Here is a 21,944-nt window from a genome sequence, read left to right as displayed (position 1 = left end):
GTGAACAATCCTGTCTGTGATCCGCAACACCCAGTGTGAACAGTCCTGTCTGTGATCTGCAGCACCCAGTGTGAACAGTCCTGTCTGTGATCTGCAGCACCCAGTGTGAACAGTCCTGTCTGTGATCTGCAGCACCCAGTGTGAACAGTCCTGTCTGTGATCTGCAGCACCCAGTGTGAACAGCCCTGTCTGTGATCAGCAGCACCCAGTGTGAACAGTCCTGTCTGTGATCCACAGCACCCAGTGTGAACAATCCTGTCTGTGATCCACAGCACCCAGTGTGAACAGCCCTGTCTGTGATCAGTAGGCCCTAAAGTAATTAGTCGTTTGCCCCACCGCACCCAGTGTGAACATTCCTGCCTGTGATCTGCAGCACCCAGTGTGAACAGTCCTGTCTGTGATCTGCAGCACCTAGTGTGAACAGCCCTGTCTGTGATCTGCAGCACCCAGTGTGAACAGTCCTGTCTGTGATCTGCAGCACCCAGTGTGAACAGTCCTGTTTGTGTCCCGCAGCACCCAGTGTGAACAGTCCTGTCTGTGATCTGCAGCACCCAGTGTGAACAGTCCTGTTTGTGTCCCGCAGCACCCAGTGTGAACAGTCCTGTCTGTGATCTGCAGCACCCAGTGTGAACAGTCCTGTCTGTGATCTGCAGCACCCAGTGTGAACAGTCCTGTCTGTGATCTGCAGCACCCAGTGTGAACAATCCTGTCTGTGATCTGCAGCACCCAGTGTGAACAATCCTGTCTGTGATGTGCAGCACCCAGTGTGAACAATCCTGTCTGTGATGTGCAGCACCCAGTGTGAACAGTCCTGTCTGTGATCTGCAGCACCCAGTGTGAACAGTCCTGTCTGTGATCCGCAGCACCCAGTGTGAACAATCCTGTCTGTGATCCGCAGCACCCAGTGTGAACAGTCCTGTCTGTGATCTGCAGCACCCAGTGTGAACAGTCCTGTCTGTGATCTGCAGCACCCAGTGTGAACAATCCTGTCTGTGATCAGCAGCACCCAGTGTGAACAATCCTGTCTGTGATCTGCAGCACCCAGTGTGAACAGTCCTGTCTGTGATCCACAGCACCCAGTGTGAACAGTCCTGTCTGTGATCCGCAACACCCAGTGTGAACAGTCCTTTCTGTGATCTGCAGCACCCAGTGTGAACAGTCCTGTCTGTGATCTGCAGCACCCAGTGTGAACAGTCCTGCCTGTGATCTGCAGCACCCAGTGTGAACAGTCCTGTCTGTGATCCACAGCACCCAGTGTGAACAGCCCTGTCTGTGATCAGTAGGCCCCAAAGTAATTAGTCGTGTGCCCCACCGGACCCAGTGTGAACATTCCTGCCTGTGATCTGCAGCACCCAGTGTGAACAGTCCTGTCTGTGATCTGCAGCACCCAGTGTGAACAATCCTGTCTGTGATCTGCAGCACCCAGTGTGAACAATCCTGTCTGTGATCTGCAGCACCCAGTGTGAACAATCCTGTCTGTGATCTGCAGCACCCAGTGTGAACAGTCCTGTCTGTGATCCGCAACACCCAGTGTGAACAGTCCTGTCTGTGATCTGCAGCACCCAGTGTGAACAGTCCTGTCTGTGATCTGCAGCACCCAGTGTGAACAGTCCTGTCTGTGATCCGCAACACCCAGTGTGAACAGTCCTGTCTGTGATCCGCAGCACCCAGTGTGAACAGTCCTGTCTGTGATCCACAGCACCCAGTGTGAACAGTCCTGTCTGTGATCTGCAGCACCCAGTGTGAACAGTCCTGTCTGTGATCCGCAACACCCAGTGTGAACAGCCCTGTCTGTGATCAGTAGGCCCCAAAGTAATTAGTCGTGTGCCCCACCGGACCCAGTGTGAACATTCCTGCCTGTGATCTGCAGCACCCAGTGTGAACAGTCCTGTTTGTGTCCTGCAGCACCCAGTGTGAACAGTCCTGCCTGTGTCCTGCAGCACCCAGTGTGAACAGTCCTGTCTGCGTCCTGCAGCACCCAGTGTGAGCTATCCTGCCTGTGCCCACAGCGCCCAGTGTGAACATTCCTGCCTGTGATCAGCATCACCTAGTGTGAATATTCGAGTCTAATACTCCCATGTCTAGCCTGAGAGTGCAGCTTTGGCAGCGGTGCTGAGTTGGGTCATTGCTGTTGCAGGTCGGCTTTCAGTGTTGTCCGCGTCTCGAAGTCACTAGTGAAGTGAAGGTTGGCTGGTTCTCGCACTTATACCCAGTCATCAATCAGACTGGTCTCATTTCCCGCTCGTGTGGCATGTAATAAGGCGGGAGAGAGCCTGATCCCAACTGGTTGTGTTTTCAGTGAGCACTCATGATATGTTAATACATGCAAATGGGGTTCTTAAGACGGATCAGCCGGAAAGCCGACCCGCCATTCGGTCACCGTGGGAACGTGCAGAGGAGGAAACTCCAACTTGTTTTCCTGCCAGCGGAAACCTGACTTTGCCCTCACGCCGAATTTTCCACTCCTGCCCACCATGATTGCCGCTGCTGGTGAGCCGGAAGATGCTGCCCACTGTTGCACTGACACTAACACATTGTTCCAGTGATATCGACACATTATCACACAACATTGCTGCTTGTCCTGCTGGGGTAGGCCCACCACTTTGTGATATAGTTGTCTCCATCAGGTGGCTGACTGAGCTGGGGTGACTAGCTGTAGTGGCAGAGAACTACCTACCATGTGTCAGACTGTCAGTGGGCTGAAGATGGCTAATGCTATAAAGCGTCAGTAGTTTGAGTCCAGTGTGTGCTCGGGTCAGTCCTCCCGTTGGGTAGAGTCGGCAGCTCCTTGGGTGAGCCAGAGATTCTCCTTTGGCTGCATTGTGAAGCTCTGGTCCTTTGGATTGCGTTTCCAGCTGGAAGATCAACAAAAAGACTCTTGGGTTTTTCATCAAGTGAGAAATGGCAACCTGAATTAATTAAGGGTCATTTCATCCTCATTTTAATGTGGTAATTATTCCTCATTTTAATTATAAATTTGAGTTATTTCATTTTTTCAATTAAGTCAATCAGTAAGATATTGAAATAGTGTTGGGTTTTGACAAACTCAGGACCAGACATGGACAGGACAGGGATAAGGGTAAAGCAAGGGGAAGGATGGTTGAAGGACAATGTCAGGGTGGGGGTAAAGGCTGGAGTTAGGGATAATGATAGAGTGTACAGCAAGGGTAGTGTTGGGTAGTAGAGGGAATGGGAGAGGTCAGCCAAGGGTCGGAAAGGCTAGTGATAGAGGGTAGGGTAGGGTTAGGGGCTGCAAGAGGGAACAGGGTAGGGGTAAGATCATTATAGGTTGTAGGTGAGGGGTAAGGTAGGGTTGGGGCTGCAAGAGGGAACAGGGCAGGGGTAGGGCAAGGTACAGAATAAGGTTGGGGAAGTGCAGAGTTGTAAAATGACCTTCAGCATCTTTGTCAAGTGAGAGAAGACGTCTGGAGATGGAGGAATAAAATGTTGATTATTTCCACTGACTCTCTGCCTGGGGCTGCCATAGAAGGTAAATATCAGCAGTGATGATATACGATCCAATTCAGTAAAGTTCAAGATATAATGATGTGATCACAATCTCTTGCCTCTTCCTGAGGCTGTTTTGTTGACACAAACAGAAGCTCTTTTTTTTAAAAATGCTATACGACCGGGTTAACCTCACACACATATATAAAAGCACAATACTGCGGATGCTGGAAATCTGAAACAAAAACAGAAAATGCTAAAAAAACTCAGCAGGTCTAACATCACCCGTGGAGAGAGAAAAAGCAGAGATAACGTTTCGAGTCCGTATGACTCTTCTTCAGTTCTGTCGTACGGACTCAAAACGTTAACTCTTGTTTTCTTTTCTCTTCACAGATGCTGTTAGACCTGCTGAGTTTTTTCAGCATTTTCTGTTTTTGTTAATCTCACGCACACTATCTGCCTTGTCATCAGCTGTGGGCACCATTACGGTTTGATTTAAATCTGAGAGGAGAGGGACTGTGAGCTTCCTGCAGCCTCTGTCTTGTTTTAGTACCAGATGTTCTTAAAGCTTTGTGAATCTCACCACGCTGTAAAATTTCCATCTGCATTTGCAAGTGTAATGTGAAGGTCACAGTCAAACTCCTGCATCACATTCAGCTCAGGTTAGGGAGTGTGGCAGTGAGCTGATCTCAGCTTTGCCCGCGTTGTGCCACCCCATGGTCAAGAGAGAGAGAGGGAGCCCCTCAGGGGTGACACACGCTTGAATTTCCTCCCCTTCCTGGTAATTTAAGCTCCCCCCTCTCTGCATTGTGCTCCTTTCCGACTCATTAATGAGGCCAAATATCCACTGCCTGTAACCTTGGATTGTGTGACTCTGTCCAGAGTGCATTCCACTGGCCGGAGACCTTTTTTACTTGGAGTCTTATTTGAAACTTGGTCAGGCCTTTGTCCCATCTGGCATCCCATGTTTTGACCAGCCGCACAGGCAGCAGTGGGTGCACGCCACTCTGGAACTTCTGGGGACTGATAGTTGGGTGCTTGTTGTAACAGACCAGGTGGGAACTCGTACCCAGGATACACTCCATCCCTACAACCCTCCAAGATCTTTGTAACCTCCCCCACCCCTCCGATATATCTGTGCTCTTCCACATCCCAAATTTTAATTGCTCCACCATCGGTATCCGTGCCTTCATCTACCCAGGTCCTAAGCTCTGGAAGTCCCTCCCCAAACCTCTTCACCTCTCAACCTCCCTGTCCTCCTTTATGATACTCCTTCAAGCTTGCCTCTTCGGCCAAGTTTTTAGTCACCTGTCCTCTCCTTATGCAGCTCTGTGTCAAATTTTGTTTGATCGTTGCTTCTGTGAAGCACCTTGGAAGGTTTAATGACATTAAAGGCGCTATATTAATGCAGATTGTTGCTGATGATGCTCAGGGCCTTGTGGGGAGATGCCAGGGTTGGGCGAACCTGAACACTCGGTAAATGTTGTTAGAGTGACACTCCTTCCTCCATCTTTTCAGTGCCTCTTTTTGCGTGTTGATTTCTTGGCGAGCTTCTTGGGAGCTGCTTTCCTCGTCCTGGTCATTTCAAATTTCAATTTCAGACACAGGAATTCCTTTTTTAAAATGAATCCCTTTTTCTTTAAAAGACTGGAAATAAAAAGCTGGATCAGTAAAATTGGCAATGAAGCTATTAAAGTCCTTACTGGTTCACATGTGCCTCATTAGGGAAGAAAGCTTGTCATCATTACCTGACCTGGGCATGCACGTGACTCCAGTCCCACACCATCATGGCTGATTCTGAATTAACCTCTGAGGTGGCTGAGTGAACCACTTGGTTGTAGCTGGATAATAAACACTGCCCGTGCCAGTGTCACCCACACCCCAAGAATGAATGGATGTATTAATGAAACCTTTTATGGGACTGTGGGAGTCAATAAAAACAATGTAAATAATTAGAGTAAAATGAATGCAAGTTATTATTGTCCTGTTTCAGTTACAGGTTATGCAAGTCAGGTTCCATGACCGGGGCTGAACTACCCACCAGTCAATATTCACATTGCCTCACTAACAGCTGGGAGAAGTTGGATGATGGTCGTCACAGAGTGGTTACAGATGAGAATGGTGAGGATGGTGCAAGACAGACGAGCCTGACGTGCCGTGACAGCGCATCACCTCGTAGGAGTAGCTGCAAGGAGAGAGCATTAACAACTTGCGACTTATACAAGGTGTGTTTCCTGCATTAGTCTCCATCTTCCAAACTTCTCCAGCCTTATATCATCTTCCATACCCACTAGCCTCTCTCCCATGCGCTTTACCCCAGCTGAAGCTTTCTCCCTAAACAATCCCCTCCCCATTCTCAGAAACTGCCTCAAAACCCTTCGGGACTAAGCTTTCTGCCTCACCTCCTAACTTCCCGCCCCCCCGCCGTCTCTGTCCTTTCTATTTCTTTTCTCTGTCAATGTGAGTGCGTCCCAGGACAATTTCCACATTAAAGATCTTTAATAAATATGAGCCAAAAGCAAAAAAACTGCAGGTGTTGGAAATCTGAAATAAAAACAGAAAATGTTGGAAACAACAGTAGGTCACGTTGCCTTTGTAGAGAGAGGAACTGAGTTAATAGGCTTGATTTTAACTTTGTGTAAGTAGATGGGTTTTGAAGCATTTTACCAAGTGTGTCATCAAGGAGCCCTAGCAAAACTGGAGTCAATGGGAATCAGGGGGAAAACTCTCCGCTGGTTGGAATCATACCCAGTACAAAATAAGATGGTTGTGGTTGTTGGAGGTCAGACAACTCAGCTCCAAGGCATCACTGCAGGAATTCCACAGGATAGTGTCCTTGGCCCAATCATCTTCAGCTGCTTCATCAATGACCTTACTTCTGTCAAAAGGTCAGAAGTGGGGATGTTCACTGATGATTGCAAAATGTTCAGCACCATTCGCGACTCCTCAAATACTGAAGCAGTCCATGTCCAAATGTAGCAAGACCTGGACAATATCCAGCTTGGGATGACAAATGGCAAGTAACATTTGCACCATACAAGTGTCGGGCAATGGCCATCTCCAAAATGAAAAAATCCAACTATCGCCCCGGTGTTCAATGGCTTTACCATCACTGAATCCCCCACTATCAACATCCTGGGGGTTACCATTGACCAGAAACTATAGCCATATAAATACTATGCCTACAAGAGCAGGTCAGAGACTAGGAATAGTGCAACGAGTAACCCATCTCCTGACTCCCCAAAGCCTGTCCACCATCTACAAGGCACAAGTTAGGAGTGTGATGGAATACTCTCCACTTGCCCGGATGAGTACAGCTCCCACAACACTCAAGAAGCTTGACACGATCCAGGACAAAGCAGTCCACAAACATTCACTCCCTCCAACACCGACGCACAGTAGCAGTAGTGTGTACCATCTACAAGATGCACTGCAGGAATTCACAAAGGCTCCTTAGACAACACCTTCCAAACCCACAACCACTACCATCTAGAAGGACAAGGGCAACAGATAGATGGGATCACCACCTGGAAGTTCCCCTCCAAGTCACTCACCATCCTGACTTGGAAATATATCGCCGTTCCTTCACTGTCGCTGGGTCAAAATCCTGGAACTCCCTCCCTAACAGCACTGTGGGTGTACCTACACCACATGGATTGCAGCAGTTCAAGAAGGCAGCTCACCACCACCTTCTCAAGGGCAACTAGGGATGGGCAATAAATGCTGCCTAGCCAGCGAAACCCACACCCCGTGAATGAATAATAAAAAAAATGAGTTAAAATCTCACCCAATGTTTCAAGTCAATCCTGGTTATCGACCATAGAAGTTTAACACTGTTTCCACCTCCGCAGATGCTGCCAGACCTGCTGATTATTTCCAGCATTTTAGGCTATTATTTATAATAAAGGTGAGTGTTTGCTTTTTTTTGTCCTATTTCAGTCACAGGGAATGTATTTGGCCTTCAATGATTGAGGCTAAATTCACCATCAGCACATTAAAGTTCCTTGTTAACAGCTCGTGGTTCCCACGAGGCAGGAACACAATCTCAAGGCACGTCAGTAGCTGATGTATTGGATTGTGCACACGTGATAACACAGAAGAATCATTCCTTCAATGTTTGCAAAACCCAAGGACTCTTGGGATTGTCCCCAGTGAGGTTTTAATTTATATAAAATTGCTGTTCTCTGCATAGGCTGTTCGTGTTCACCAGATTTTCTGATGCTCTGGCACAATTTGATTCAATGACTGACCCACCAGAGGTTCCTCTCACTACCCCCAGCATTCCCACTGCCCACTGCACTGAAGGTCTCCACCACCTACACTTCACCCACTCACCCCTCAAGGCTGGTGCCTGTTGCTGGGGTTCGGTTCCCACATGTCCTACTCCCATGACTGGAGCATGGACCCATTCTTCATGTCTGTGCCAAGTTGGTGAAGCCTGGGACTTGCCGTAGGATTATCTTTGCAAAGCCCGGGAGCCAATCAGCTGACTCCACAGTCTCAGCATGCACATCTGGGATTTTCTGCCAGTGAACACTGATTGTGCCTGACTGCATGGGTTCACTTTTTGACAATAGACCTCCTGCCCTAACTCTCCACCTGACCCTAATGTGTCAGGATAACCAGGGTTTCTGGCTTCCAGCATTGCAAAGGCAGCGAGGGGAGAGTTGGATAAAATAAGCCCGCAGTTTTTTATTCCTTCATGGGCTGTAGGCATCGCTAGCAAGACCAGCATTCATTATCCACCTCTAATTGCTCTTGAACTGAGTGGTTTGCTAGGCCATTACAGAGCACAGTTGAGAGTCAACTACATTGCTGTGGGTCTGGAGTCACATGTAGGCCAGACTGGGTAAAGATGGTAGATTTCCTTCCCTAAAGGGCATGAGTGAACCAGATGGGTTTTTAAACAACATTCACTTCATGGTCACTATAACTAACACTAGCTTTATATTCCAGATTTATTAATTGAATTATACTCCAACAACTGGCATGGCAGGGTTTGAACCCATGTCCCCAAATCATTAGCCAAGCATTCTGGATTGCTAGTCAGATGACCCTACCACTACACTACCACCCCATCACATAGCAGGAGCTTTACTTTTTATCTAACCTGTGCTGTTATTGTCCTGCCTGTGCTTGAGGGAACTTTACTCTGTATCTAACCCTATGCAGAACCTGTCCTGGGAGTGTTTGATGGGGACAGTGTAGAGGGAGTTTTACTCTGTATCCAGCCCTGTGCTCTACCTGTCCTGGGATTGCTTGATGGGGGCAGTGTAAAGGGAGTTTTACTATGTATATGACCCTGTGCTTAACCTGCTCTGCCACGACCATTTGCTGCTCCTAGTCAGACACAGGCGAGGAGGCAATTTTGTTATATTTTCACATTGCTGTCGGTATAATGACGCAATCAGAGGGGAGGACAGTTCAACTTTAAAGTGACATTTGTAGCAATGACTTGTTACACTGACAGGCTCAGTGGGGAATGTTTGCATTGTTTTGACCTTTCACCCACTCACATGCATATATTATAAACCACACCAATTACCCACGCTCTCAGCTTCTGCTCGTTGTATTTTACTCCACAGTAGCTCAACCCATTCACAGAATTAGACATTGAATTACGCTAAATATAAAGACCTGATGCCTGTGACACACTGGCCTACATACTGACTGAGCTGCAATTAACCATCCCTTTATTCTTTAAGGGGCCTTAAGGGTGTCCTTGCTGCTCAGTCTGATCATGTCCCCAGGTTTCCAGAACAGGTCACTGGAAACAATCTGGACTAGAAAATATACCTGATTTTCCCTCCTCTAAGTCAAGGGTACTGAGGCTGACAGCGGCCCCAGTTGAAATCAGTGGACTCAGAGCAGATTTGGGATCAAACTTGGGAGCTTTCTGGTTTCAGATTCACTGCCTTACTCACTGAGGAGGGACCTGGGGAGTTTATTGATAATGACCAACTGCCCGAGATATCACTTGATGTTCAAACAAGTGGTATTTGTGTCTATGAATTGGGAGAAGTACTGGGATAATGTGGAGGGCAATTTACTATGTATCTAACCCTGAGGCTGTGTAATGGAGGTTTCACTCATCAGTTTGAAGCTTTACCAGAAACAATGTCTAACACTGTGAAACCTGAGACTGCCACCTTGCTGCAGGGTCCACAAAGGATTAAAACCTGATGTCATCGCTTGCTCTGAAGCCAGTTCACTACAACAGTGAAGAGTAATAATACCCAGAACCTTTGCACCCACACTTATCACTCTACCATCCCACTCCAGCTGCACTCACTATCACTGCCTGGCACTCACTCAAACATGGTTAGAACTGCAAATGAGTCACAGGCAATGGTCTTCAAATGAACACTATTGACTGGTGTGAAATGAAGGGAAATCTCCATCGATGAGATGCTTGCTATTTCAATCTGATTCTCAAATATCTGTAACAAATCCTATTCTCCAAATGATGCTACCCTCAGGTGCTCTTCCCAGGTTGTGAATCACTTCACTTTAAGTAAATTGACCCAAAAGCAAAGCCTGGAAGAGAAGGAAAAACCCCTGAGAAATATTTCCCAGGAGAGGGGGCAGAGGAGATTTCCCTGGAGAGGGTGTAGAGGAGATTTCCCTGGAGAGGGTGCAGAGGAGGTTTCCCTGGAGAGGGTGCAGAGGAGATTTCCCTGGAGAGGGTGCAGAGGAGATTTCCCTGGAGAGGGTGTAGAGGAGGTTTCCCTGGAGAGGGTGTAGGGGAGATTTCCCTGGAGAGGGTGAAGAGGAGATTTACCAGGATGCTGCCTGGGCTGGATTGTCTGAGCTATGATGAAATATTGGATAGGCCGGGGTTGTTTTCCTTGGAGTGGTGAAGGTTGAGAGGGGATCTGATAGAGGTGTATAAAATTATGAGGGGCATAGATAGGGTGGATAGGAAGACACTTTTTCCATTAGTGGAGGGGTCAATAACCAGGGGGCATAGATTTAAGGTAAGAGGTAGAAGGCTAAGAGAGGAGTTGAGGAGAAATTTTTTCACCCAGAGGGTGGTGGGAGTCTGAAACTCACTGCCTGAAAGGGTGGTTGAATCAGAAACTCTGGTAACATTTAAGATGTATTTAGATATTCACTTGTGTTGCCATAGCCTCCAGGGCTATAGGCCAAGCGCTGGAAAATAGGATTAGCATAGTCAGGTCTTTGTTGAGCGGCGCAGACGCAATGGGTCGAATGGCCTCTTTCTATGCTGTAAACATCTATGAGTCTATGAGTCTATATTTGTCATCCCTCCTTTTTTCCTCCGCCTCTCTCCCCTCCCAAAGGAGGTCACTTGTCGATATCGTTGCACATGACTATTCATCACTTGTGAGGCCAGACAGCACACATCAGTGTGCTGATGAATGACAGAATAAGACATCCTCGCTGATATTCCCCACGCTAACTTAAAGCTACTGAAATTTACTTCTGAAATTCAAAGGACAAGGCTAAAGCGTTCAAAACCATCTTCAACCAGGAGTGTCAAATGGATAATCCATCATGTCCTCTTATTGGTTCCCACCAATGTTCCCTCAAATTTTTTCTTAGAGAGTGTGGGTGATGTGGGTGATGAGTGTGCATGGCCCCTTCAAACTTTTTTTATGCACAGCCGTGCATGTGTGCTAACTTAAAGGGATTTGTGCAACTACAGGGAACATTGGTCCCCCGCCAATGTAGGTGCCAATCTTCAGCCAATTCCTTTCACAGGACACCAAGAAACGTTGAGCACACTGGATACTGCAAAGGCTATGGGCCCTGACAACATCCTGGGTGTAACATTGAAGCCTTGTGCTCCAGAACTAGCTGCGCCACTAGCCAAGCTGTTCCAGTACAGCTACAACACTGGTATCTACCTGACAAAGTGGAACATTGTCCAGATTTGTGCTTTCCACCATTGACGAGAAGCTCAAGAGAACAGGTGGCATAAATTCTGTTGCTCCAAGAGCAGGTCAAAATCTAGCTATTCAGTGATGATTGGCTCACCCCCTGACTCCTCAAAGCCTGCCCACCATCTACAAGGCAGAATGATGGAATATTCCCCTGCAGCATTGAGCCTTTCAGCGCGCCGTTAATTGGCTAGCCAGCGTGAAATCGCAGTCGGGGGCCGATCGCAGGCAGCAGTCCGTTCTCTGGTCGCTCCTGGGCCCTCCGACCTGAAAACCCTGCCCTTTGAATATTTTTAAGGCAGAGCTAGATAAATTCTTGATTAACAAGGGGCTGAAAGGTTATCGGGGGTAGGTAGGAATGTGGAGTTGACATTACATTCATCTCAGCCATGATCTTATTGAATGGCAGAGCAGGCTCGAGGGGCTGAGTGGCCTTCTCCTGCTCCTGACTCGCATGTTCATATGTACCTAAAAGCACTGCTAAAGGTACTTTCACCACTGACTGCAGACATTCAAGAAGAAGCCTCATCGCCAGCTCTTCAAGGGCAAACAGGGATAGGCAATAAACACCCGCTTTGCCAGCGATGGCCAGATCCCAAGTCTGAATAAAGAAAGTAGGCTACTGTACGTGAATGACCTCGTGCCCATGCCTGCGTGTTTCTCTGCATACTTGTGTATTTATGGGCAGAAATTTTTGCTCGGTGGGCGGGCGCACACCCGACCTGCTCAAGTGTGAAATGACACACGCTGACATCAGCCAAGTGTACCGACATCAACACACAGCCTCGTGGAGTTCGGACAGCGGGCACACGCCAGAGCCAGCAACGCACCCGCTGACAATGAAAAGACCTGTTAAGGCCATTAAGTCATCCATTAAATTAAAATGTTCGCTGCAGCCCATGCATTTTTTTTTGGAAACCTCATCCCCTTGCAGGATGAGGTTTCCAAAAACAAATGGAAGTAAAATAAAAACTTTAATTTTTCATTAATAACATGTCCCTGCTCATATGACAGAGTCGCATGAGGGGACATGTTTCATTACATTTTTATTTTAAAGAATGTTTTTTCCATTTGCCTCAGGGAGATTATGAAGCGCTCACTCGCGCACATGTGCAAAGTTCACACTCGGCCCGCCCTCCCTCTTCAACCCTCCCTTCCCCTACCCAGGCAGTGCTCAGCGCTGCCACTCATGTTTCATGCTGGGCGGGTCTTAATTGGCCCGCCAGTGTGAAATCACAGTCCCATGCCTATCGTGGAAGCGGTCGGCTTCCCGACTGCCCCCAGCCACCCTCGCCAAGCACCCCCGCCAAGGGCAAAATTCTGCCCTGTGTGTGTGTGTGTGACAGTGACTAGCTTTGTGTGTGTAGTTCTGTCTCTATGCCTTTGCAGAGGTTTATCGATGTTATGGCCACAGGTTGCTGAAACTAGAAATCGCTGTGGAACTAACAGTGGACAAGCAATGAATATGCATGTTCAATGTTCCTCGGCCCTTGCTTTTAACAAAGGCAATGAGTGTTTGTGCATTGTCATCCCTGACATTAAATTCTAGCCTCTAGTGTTTGCATCTGACATCTGGTGCCACTCTGTGGCCAGTACAGTTCACTGCTGCAAATAGAGTTTGAGACTCACTGCCTCAGAGTTCCAGTGATGAGGAACTCCACTGGGTGGACAGCATGTCAACATCTGGATACAGGTTGTGTGTCGAAGCACTTTTAACAACGGCCCATTCACAGTGGAACCATGTTAAACAGGTACAAAAACAGAAAATGCTTGAAAAACTCAGCAGGTCTAGCAACATCTGTGGAGAGAGAAACAGGGTTAATGTTTCGAGAGAGAGGAGATGCTGTTGGACCCGCTGAGCTTTTCCAGAATTTTCTGTTTTTGTTTCAGATTTCCAGCATCCGCAGTATTTTATTTTTATCTTCATGTTAAATCTTCAGGTAATGGGTGTAGCTATGTGTGTGTCATATAGAATAAACAGGCAACACAGTTTAAGGTTTACAAGAAATGGTTATAAGACCCATACTGTATGTGTGTAATAGCTGGACCACTTACAAACTCTACCTCAGAAAATTCAAACACTTCCACCTAGGTTACCTCAGAGAGATCGTGATAATTTAATGGTGGGACAAGATTCTGACACTGCGGTCCTTAGAAGAACAACTGTGTTGGGCACAGAGGCGCCAATAGTAAAGACACAGCTAATGTGCCCTGGTCACCTAGTCCGAAAGCTTGGTGCTAAACTCCCCAAGGAGGTTACTCTATGGTGAGCTGAAGTTTGGTAAACAATCTTGCATTGGTCAGTTCAAAAGGTATGAGGATTGCCCAAAGACCAATCTAAAAATACTGTGGCAGCTATATAGTTGCAAACATTACATGGAATATACACCACAGGAAAAGCCGTTTGGCCCAATCAGTTAATGCCAGTGTTTATGTTCCACTTCAGACTCCTTCCATCCTTCCTCATCTAATTCTACCACCATAACCTTCTATTCCTTTCTCCTTCATATTCTTATCTAGATTCCTCTTAAAAGAATCTATACTATTCATCATAATCACTCCCTGTGGTAACATTCCACGTTCTCACCGCTCTCTGGGTAACAAAATAAATTCCCGATTCCCTACTTGGTTTCTTGGCGACCATCTTATTTTGATGGCTTCTTTCCCACAAGTGGAAACTCTCAAGGCCTGATTTTAACTCTGTGTAAGTGAATGGGCTATGAGTGAGTTAAAATCGAGCCCTCTGTGTCTACCCTATCCAGGCCTGTCATAACTTTAAAGATCTCAATTAGGTCACCCCTCAGTCTTCTGTTTCTGGGGAAAAAGAAACTCAGCCTATTCATCCTTGCCTGTTAGGTATAACCTCCCCTCTCTGGGATCATCCTTTAAATTTTTTTTGCACCCTTACCTAGTGAATCTGAATGCTTTTTATAATATGGAAACCAGGATTATTCACAGTACTCTGGTGTGGTCATACCAAGAGTAGATACAAGTTTTACATAAAGTCACTACTTTTCAATTCTATCCCTCTAGAAATAAACCCTAGTGCTTGATTTGTATTTGTAACCTTATTAACCTGTGTCACTACTTTTAATGCTTTGTACTTTTAATTATTAGCTGTGGTTTTAGTATAGGGGTCTCTGTGCCCAGCACAGTTGTTTTTTGAAGGTCCTATGTGTCAGAATCTTGTCCTGAATTATCATGATCTTTCTGAAGAAACCTAGGTGGAAGTGATTGAGTTTTTTGATGTAGAGTTTGTAACTTGTCCAGCAATTACACACATACAGTATTTGTACTCGCAGATCCCTTTGTTTCTGTACCTTATTTAGATTCTTATTTTCCAACTAATATGCACCCTCCTTACTTTTCTTGTCAAGCCTTCTGTGTTGAAACTAATTTTGTCACTTGTATGTCCCTTCTGCAAGTTTATTTATGTCTCCTTGTAATCTGATGCAGCCCTCCTCAGCATTGACGACCCTCCCCGATTCAACGTTATCCACAAAATTAGAACAGCAATCTTTTTATTCCAAAGTCTGAATTGTGATCATCAGTGGTCCTAGCACTGATCCTTATGGGACCCCACTTTTCACCTTCTGTCACTCTGTATTACAAGCCTTTACTCCCACTCTCTGCTTTCTGTCTTGAAGCCAGCTAGCTCCAATTTGCTATTTGTCCCTTGGCTCCATATGCTCTGACTTTATTATTAGTCTATTGTGTGACAACTTATCAAAGGTTTTTTGGAAATCTGGATAAATTACATCTACTACATTACTCTTGTCTACTCTCGCTCACCTCTTCAAACAATTCAATGAGATTGGTCGAATAAGACTTTCCCTATTGAAATCCATGTGACTATTATATTTTTAGTATCTGGATGTTTATCTATTGTTTCCTTTAGCAACAATTCCAGTCTTTATCCCACTTCAGATGTTAAGCTGACTGGTCTGTAGTTCCCTGGATATGTTCTATCCCCCTTCTTAAACACAGATATAACATTACCTATCTACCAATCCTCCTTTTCCAAAAAAGAATTTGTAATAGTGCTGCTGCTATCCCTTTCTTAGATTCTTATAAAATGTATGGATGCAATCTGTGTCGTATATCCAGTTCATGGTTCATGTTAATATTTTAGAGGTAATGTTTAGTTCTGGGAAGGTTATTGTTGTGAAGGTAACAGAAATCCTGAGCTTTGGAAGTTGCCAGAACACCTAAAAGAAAATGGCAGTTCAGGAAGTTACCCGTGTTTGTTTAACTGAGTCAGAATAGAAGAGATGGAACCATAAAACAGCAGGTGGGCTTACCGAGCTGGGGAAATTGTAAAGGAGGGATAATTGGGTTGGAGATTAGACCAGAGCAGGCTAAATCGTCATGGAGATGGGTGGGGCTTAAGTGGATTCCCTGGTTTTAATTTACCATGTGTTTGCTGGGAGAGTGAGTATTCTACAGCATGGGAAGAAGCCGGATACCGAAAGGGATGCTGCTGTCAGGAGGCTTCAGGCACTTAGGGTTCAGAGAAGCTGGGAGCTGTTCGATGCAGTTTTTAAAAATGTATTCTTTCATGGGATGTGGGCATCACTGGCTAGGCCAGAATTTATTGCCCATCCCTAATTGCCCTTGAGGTTGAACTGCTGCAGGCCTTGTGGTGTAGATACACCCGCAGTGCTGTTAGGAAGGGATCCCAGGGTTTTGACCCAGTGACAGTGAAGGAACGACAATATAGTTCCAAATCAGGATGGTGTGTGGCTTGGAGGGAAACATGAAGGTGGTGGTTTTCCCATGCATCTGCTTCCCTTGTCCTTTGAGGTGGTAGAGGTCATGGGTTTGGAAGGTGCTGTAGAAGGAGCTGCAGTGCATCTTGTAGATTGTACACCCTGCTGCCACTGTGCGTCAGTAGTGGAGGGATTGAATGTTGATGGTGGTGGATAGGGTGCAAATCAAGTGGGCTACTTTGTCCTGGATTGTGTCAAGCTTCTTGAGTGTTGTGAGAGCTGCACTCATCCAGACAAGTGGAGAGCATTCCATCACACTCCTGACTTGAGCCTTGTAGATGGTGGACAGGCTTTGGGGAATCAGGAAGTGAGCTACTCGCTGCAGAGTTCCCAGCCTCTCACCTGCTTTTGTTGCCACAGTATTTATATGGCTAGTCCAGTTCGGTTTCTGATCAATTGTAACATCCAGGATGTTGATAGTGGGGGATTCAGCAATGGTAATGCCATTGAACATCAAGGGCAGATGGTTAGATTCCCACTTGTTGGAGATGGTCATTGCCTGGCACTTGTGTGGCGCAAATATTACTTGGCACTTATCAGCCCAAGCCTGAATATTGTCCAGGTCTTGCTGCATATGGACAGAGACTGCTTCAATATCTAAGGAGTCACGAATTGTGCTGAACATTGTGCAATCATCAGCAAATATCCCCACTTCTGACCTTATGGTGGAGAGAAGGTCATTGATGAAGCAGCTGAAGATGGTTGGGTCTAGGACACTACCCCGAGGAGCTCCTGCAGCGATGTCCTGAGGCTGAGGTGATTGACCTCCAAAAACCACAACCACCTTCCTTTGTGTTAAGCAAAGTGAAAGTGAAGAGTTGAAATCCCTCCTGAGGGAGACAGAATTTTAATGACATTTTGTGATTCACAGTGGTCACTGAAGTCTGGGTGTGTTGCTAAGAAATCCATGGAATCTGCCTTGGTCACATCTGCCAATTAATGTGTATTGTGGTGTGTTCAACCACAGTTTGCTTGTTAATTCATATTTACTGCATGTTAATTCTGAATGTTAGAGTATAAATGGCTTATTTAGGGCTCAGAGAAGTTGTGGAGAGCTGAGAAGGTGGCAGAAGTTTGCTGGTTCTGTGCTCAGAAGAAGCCCTGGGAGACACTTATAGCTTGGTGCAACCAGAAGGCTGGAATTTGGAGAAACCCAGGGGCAGTGCCAGCTTAGTGAAGCTAGTGGTCTGTGAACAAATTGGAGGTGAGCGGTACTTAGAGGTGGGAGTGCAGCTTTGTGAATCCTGTGGGACGCAATCTCAGGAAAAGAGTTTGAGCCATTGGGAGGTGAGCAGTTGTTGAGGCAGTCTGAGTTGGAACACCTTTTGAGGGAATTCAGAGGCTCGATATTTGAAAGTGAAGAGTTGAAATCCCTCCTGAGAGAGACAGAGTTTTAACAAAATGTTGTGATTTACAGTGGTTACTGACGTCTGGGTGGGTTGCTGAGAAATCCATGGGATCTGTCTTGGTCACATCTGCCAATTAATGTGCAGTGTGGTGTGTTCAACCACAGTTTGCCTGTTAAAACATATTTACCTCATTCTGAATGTTAGATTATGAAATAGATATTGTAGATCGTTTTACTTTTCTGACTTTGTATAGTAAAGTTCATTTTGTTTGTTTAAAAGCGTGAAATCTTGTGGCTTTATTCTCCTAGTGGGTAAGTGGGATTTCAAACTTTGTCTACTTTAAACCAAAAGTTACTGGTCCCTAACCAAATCATAACAAATCCGTCTGGTCCAAGGCTTTTATCCTCTTTGACTTTGATTCGTTTATTTAATTTTTCTTGTCTTTTTATTTTAGATATGGTTACATCATTTCTAATCTCATCATATGATGTCATGTCCAGCTGATCCATCTCCCTGGTAAATATTAAAGGAAGATATTTGTTTAATATTTCTGACATTTCGCTATTGCTGCCTGTGATATTATTCTGACCATCCCTTAGTAGCTTTATTCCCATGCTAATTTTCCTTTTTTTTTATTTATGTGCCTATAGAATATTTCATTATTTGTTTCCTGCTCCTTGATAATTTAACTACATACTTCCTCTTTGCCTTCCTATGTTTTTGGCTTTTTTAGTTTCTTTGTATTCTCCCAAGTCATATTCTCCCTACCATTCATGTCTCTTATCTTTCCCTTATGTCTTTATTCATCCATAATGTCTCATCACTGTTTAGTTTGTGCTGGATTTTAGAGGAATATATTTTCCTAGACACTATTCTAAATGTTTCTCATTGCTGTTCTACATCATTATTTGCCAATATTTTGTTTTCCCAAGTTTATTCTCAGCCTCCTCAAAATTGGAATTTTTCCAATCTGTCACCTTGATCTTTGTCATGCTTTTGTGCTTCTCAGTTATTAGCTGGAAGCCTATTATATGATTACAATTGCCTTGATGTTCCCTTACCTTTACTTCTCTCATCTTGTTGTGGTGTCTTTGATGAACGGACCACAGGAGACTCAGGTACAGATAAAGAGATAAACAGATAAAGGGATGACAATGAGAAAGGGGAAGGGAAATACAGGACTGAAGGTGTTGTATCTGAACGCACGCAGTGTACGAAATAAGGTAAATGAGCTTGTGGCACAGATTGAAATTGGTAGGTATGATGTGGTGGGCATCACGGAGACATGGCTGCAGAGGGATCAGGACTGGGAGCTAAATATCCAAGGATATACATCCTATTGAAAAGATAGGCAGGTTGGCAGAGGGGGTGGGGTTTCTTTGTTAGTAAGAAATGAAATTAAATCGATAGCAAGAAATGATGTAGGGTCAGACGATGTAGAATCTGTGTGGTTAGAGTTGAGGAACCGCAAAGCTAAAAAAACCATAATGGGAGTTATGTACAGGCCTCCGAACAGAAGTCAGGATGTGGGGCACAAGATACACCAGGAGATAAAAAAGGTGTGTAAGAAAGGCAAGGTTACAGTGATCATGGGGGATTTCAATATGCAGGTAGACTGGGAAAATCAGGTTGGTAGTGGATCCCAAGAAAAGGAATTTGTGGAATGTCTACAAGATGGCTTTTTGGAGCAGCTTGTGGTGGAGCCCACTAGGGAACAGGCAATTCTAGATTTAGTGATGTGTAATGAGGCAGATTTGACAAGGGAGCTTAAGGTGAAGGAACCCTTAGGAGGAAGTGACCATAATATGATAGAATTTACCCTGCAATTTTAGAGGAAAAAGCTGGAATCAGATGTAACGGTATTACAGTTGAATAAAGGCAACTACAGAGGCATGAGGGAGGAGCTGGCCAGAATTGACTGGGAGATGAGTCTAGCAGGAAAGACAGTGGAACAGCAATGGCAGGAGTTTCTGGGAGTAATTTTGGAGACACAGCAAAAATTCATCCCTAGGAAGAAGAAGCATACTAAAGGGAGGACGAGGCAACCATGGCTGACAAGGGAAGTCAGGGACAGCATAAAAGCTAAAGAGAAAGCATACAATGTGGCGAAGAGCGGTGGGAAACCAGGGGATTGGGAAGCCTACAAAGACCAACAGAGGACAACTAAAAAAGAAATAAGGAGGGAGAAGATTAAATATGAGGGCAAACCAGCCAGTAATATAAAAGAAGATTGCAAGAGTTTTTTTTAGATATATAAAGGGTAAGAGAGAGGCAAAAGTGGACATTGAGCTGCTGGAAAATGTCGCTGGAGAAGTAGTAGTGGGGAACAAAGAAATGGCGGAGGAACTGAATAGGTACTTTGCGTCAGTCTTCACAGTGGAAAACACGAGTGACACCCCCAAAGTTCAAGAGAGTCGGGGGGCAGAGGTGAGTATGGTGGCCATTACCAAGGAGAAGGTGCTAGGAAAACTGAAAGGTCTGAAGGTGAATAAATCACCTGGACCAGATGGATTACACCCCAGAGTTCTGAAGGAGATAGCTGAAGAGATAGTGAGGCGTTAGTGGTGATCTTTCAGGAATCACTGGAGTCAGGGAGGGTCCCAGAGGACTGGAAAATCGCTAATGTAAACCCCCATGTTTAAGAAGGGAGTGAGGCAAAAGACGGAAAATTACAGGCCGATTAGCCTGACGTCGGTCTTTGGTAAAATTTTAGAGTCCATTATTAAGGATGAAATTTCAGAATACTTGGAAGTGCATGGTAAAATCGGGCAAAGTCAGCATGGTTTCATAAAGGGGAGGTCATGCCTGGCAAATCTGTTAGAATTCTTTGAGGAGGTAACGAGTAGGTTAGACAAAGGAGAGCCAATGGATGTTATCTACTTGGACTTCCAGAAGGCCTTTGACAAGGTGCCGCACAGGAGGCTGCTCAGTAAGATAAGAGCCCATGGTGTTAGAGGCAAGGTATTAGCATGGATAGAAGATTGGCTGTCTGGCAGAAGGCAGAGAGTGAGGATAAGGGGGTCCTTCTCAGGATGGCGGCCAGTGACTAGTGGAGTTCCGCAGGGGTCAGTGTTGGGACCACAACTTTTCACTTTATACATTAATGATCTAGATGAAGGAACTGAGGGCATCCTGGCTAAGTTTGCAGATGATACAAAGATAGGTGGAGGGACAGGTAGTATTGAGGAGGCGGGGAGGCTGCAGAAGGATTTGGGCAGGTTAGGAGAATGGGCAAAGAAGTGGCAGATGGAATACAACGTGGGGAAGTGTGAGGTCATGCACTTTGGTAGGAAGAATAGAGGCATGGACTATTTTCTAAATGGGGAGAGAATTCAGAAATCTGGAGTGCAAAGGGACTTGGGAGTCCTAGTCCAGGATTCTCTTAAGGTTAACTTGCAGGTTGAGTCGGTAGGAAGGCAAATGCAATGTTAGCATTTATTTCGAGAGGACTAGAATATAAAAGCAGGGATGTGTTGCTGAGGCTTTATAAGGCTCTGGTCAGACCACATTTAGAATATTGTGAGCAATTTTGGGCCCCGTATCTCAGGAAGGATGTTCTGGCCCTGGAGAGGGTCCAGAGGAGGTTCATGAGAATGATCCCAGGAATGAAACGCTTTACATATGAAGAACGTTTGAGGACTCTGGGTCTATACTCAATGGAGTTTAGAAGGATGAGGGGGGATCTGATTGAAACTTACAGAATACTGAAAGGCCTGGATAGAGTGGAAGTGGGGAAGATGTTTCCATTAGTAGGAGAGACTAGGACCCGAGGGCACAGCCTCAGAGTAAAGGGAAGACCTTTTAGAACAGAGATGAGGAGAAACTTCTTTAGCCAGAGAGTGGTGAATCTATGGAATTCATTGCCATAGAAGGCTGTGGAGGCCAGGTCATTGAGTGTATTTAAGACCGAGATAGATAGGTTCTTGATTGGTAAGGGGATCAAGGGTTACGAGGAGAAGGCGGGAGAATGGGGTTGAGAAACTTATCAGCCATGATTGAATGGCTGAGCAGACACGATGGGCCGATTGGCCTAATTTCTGCTTCTATGTCTTATGGTCTTATGGTACAGGTTACAATCGTTCGAGCAATTGCAAGGAGGGCACCATCTCAATGCAGCTTGAGACGGTACTCTGCTAAACTACAAGTGTTCATCATATTTATACATTATTGGTCACATACAAGAACAGTTTCCAGATTTCGATCTTGTCAACATATAGGTTTACATTAAACAGACAAGTCTCTGGTACAAAGGTACATGCATCATCTGGCCCCACCTACACCCAGGCAGAGACCTGCCTTCCTATCTAAGCTGGGACCATCTGTTCTTCCCCTATCTGTTGAAGAGCACACTTAATCTATGTTATTGCCATTCCCTGACTCCAGTCTAACTCTTCTATCATATTTACATTCTTCTTCGTCCAATGTGGCCTTGCTGATGCTCACAAGCCCTGAGAATGTGCAAGGTTCAGCATTCT

Source organism: Cetorhinus maximus, chromosome 15 (assembly GCF_964194155.1).
Source record: "Cetorhinus maximus chromosome 15, sCetMax3.hap1.1, whole genome shotgun sequence".
Taxonomy (NCBI): Eukaryota; Metazoa; Chordata; class Chondrichthyes; order Lamniformes; family Cetorhinidae; genus Cetorhinus; species Cetorhinus maximus.
Note: the sequence above shows the minus strand (reverse complement) of the source record.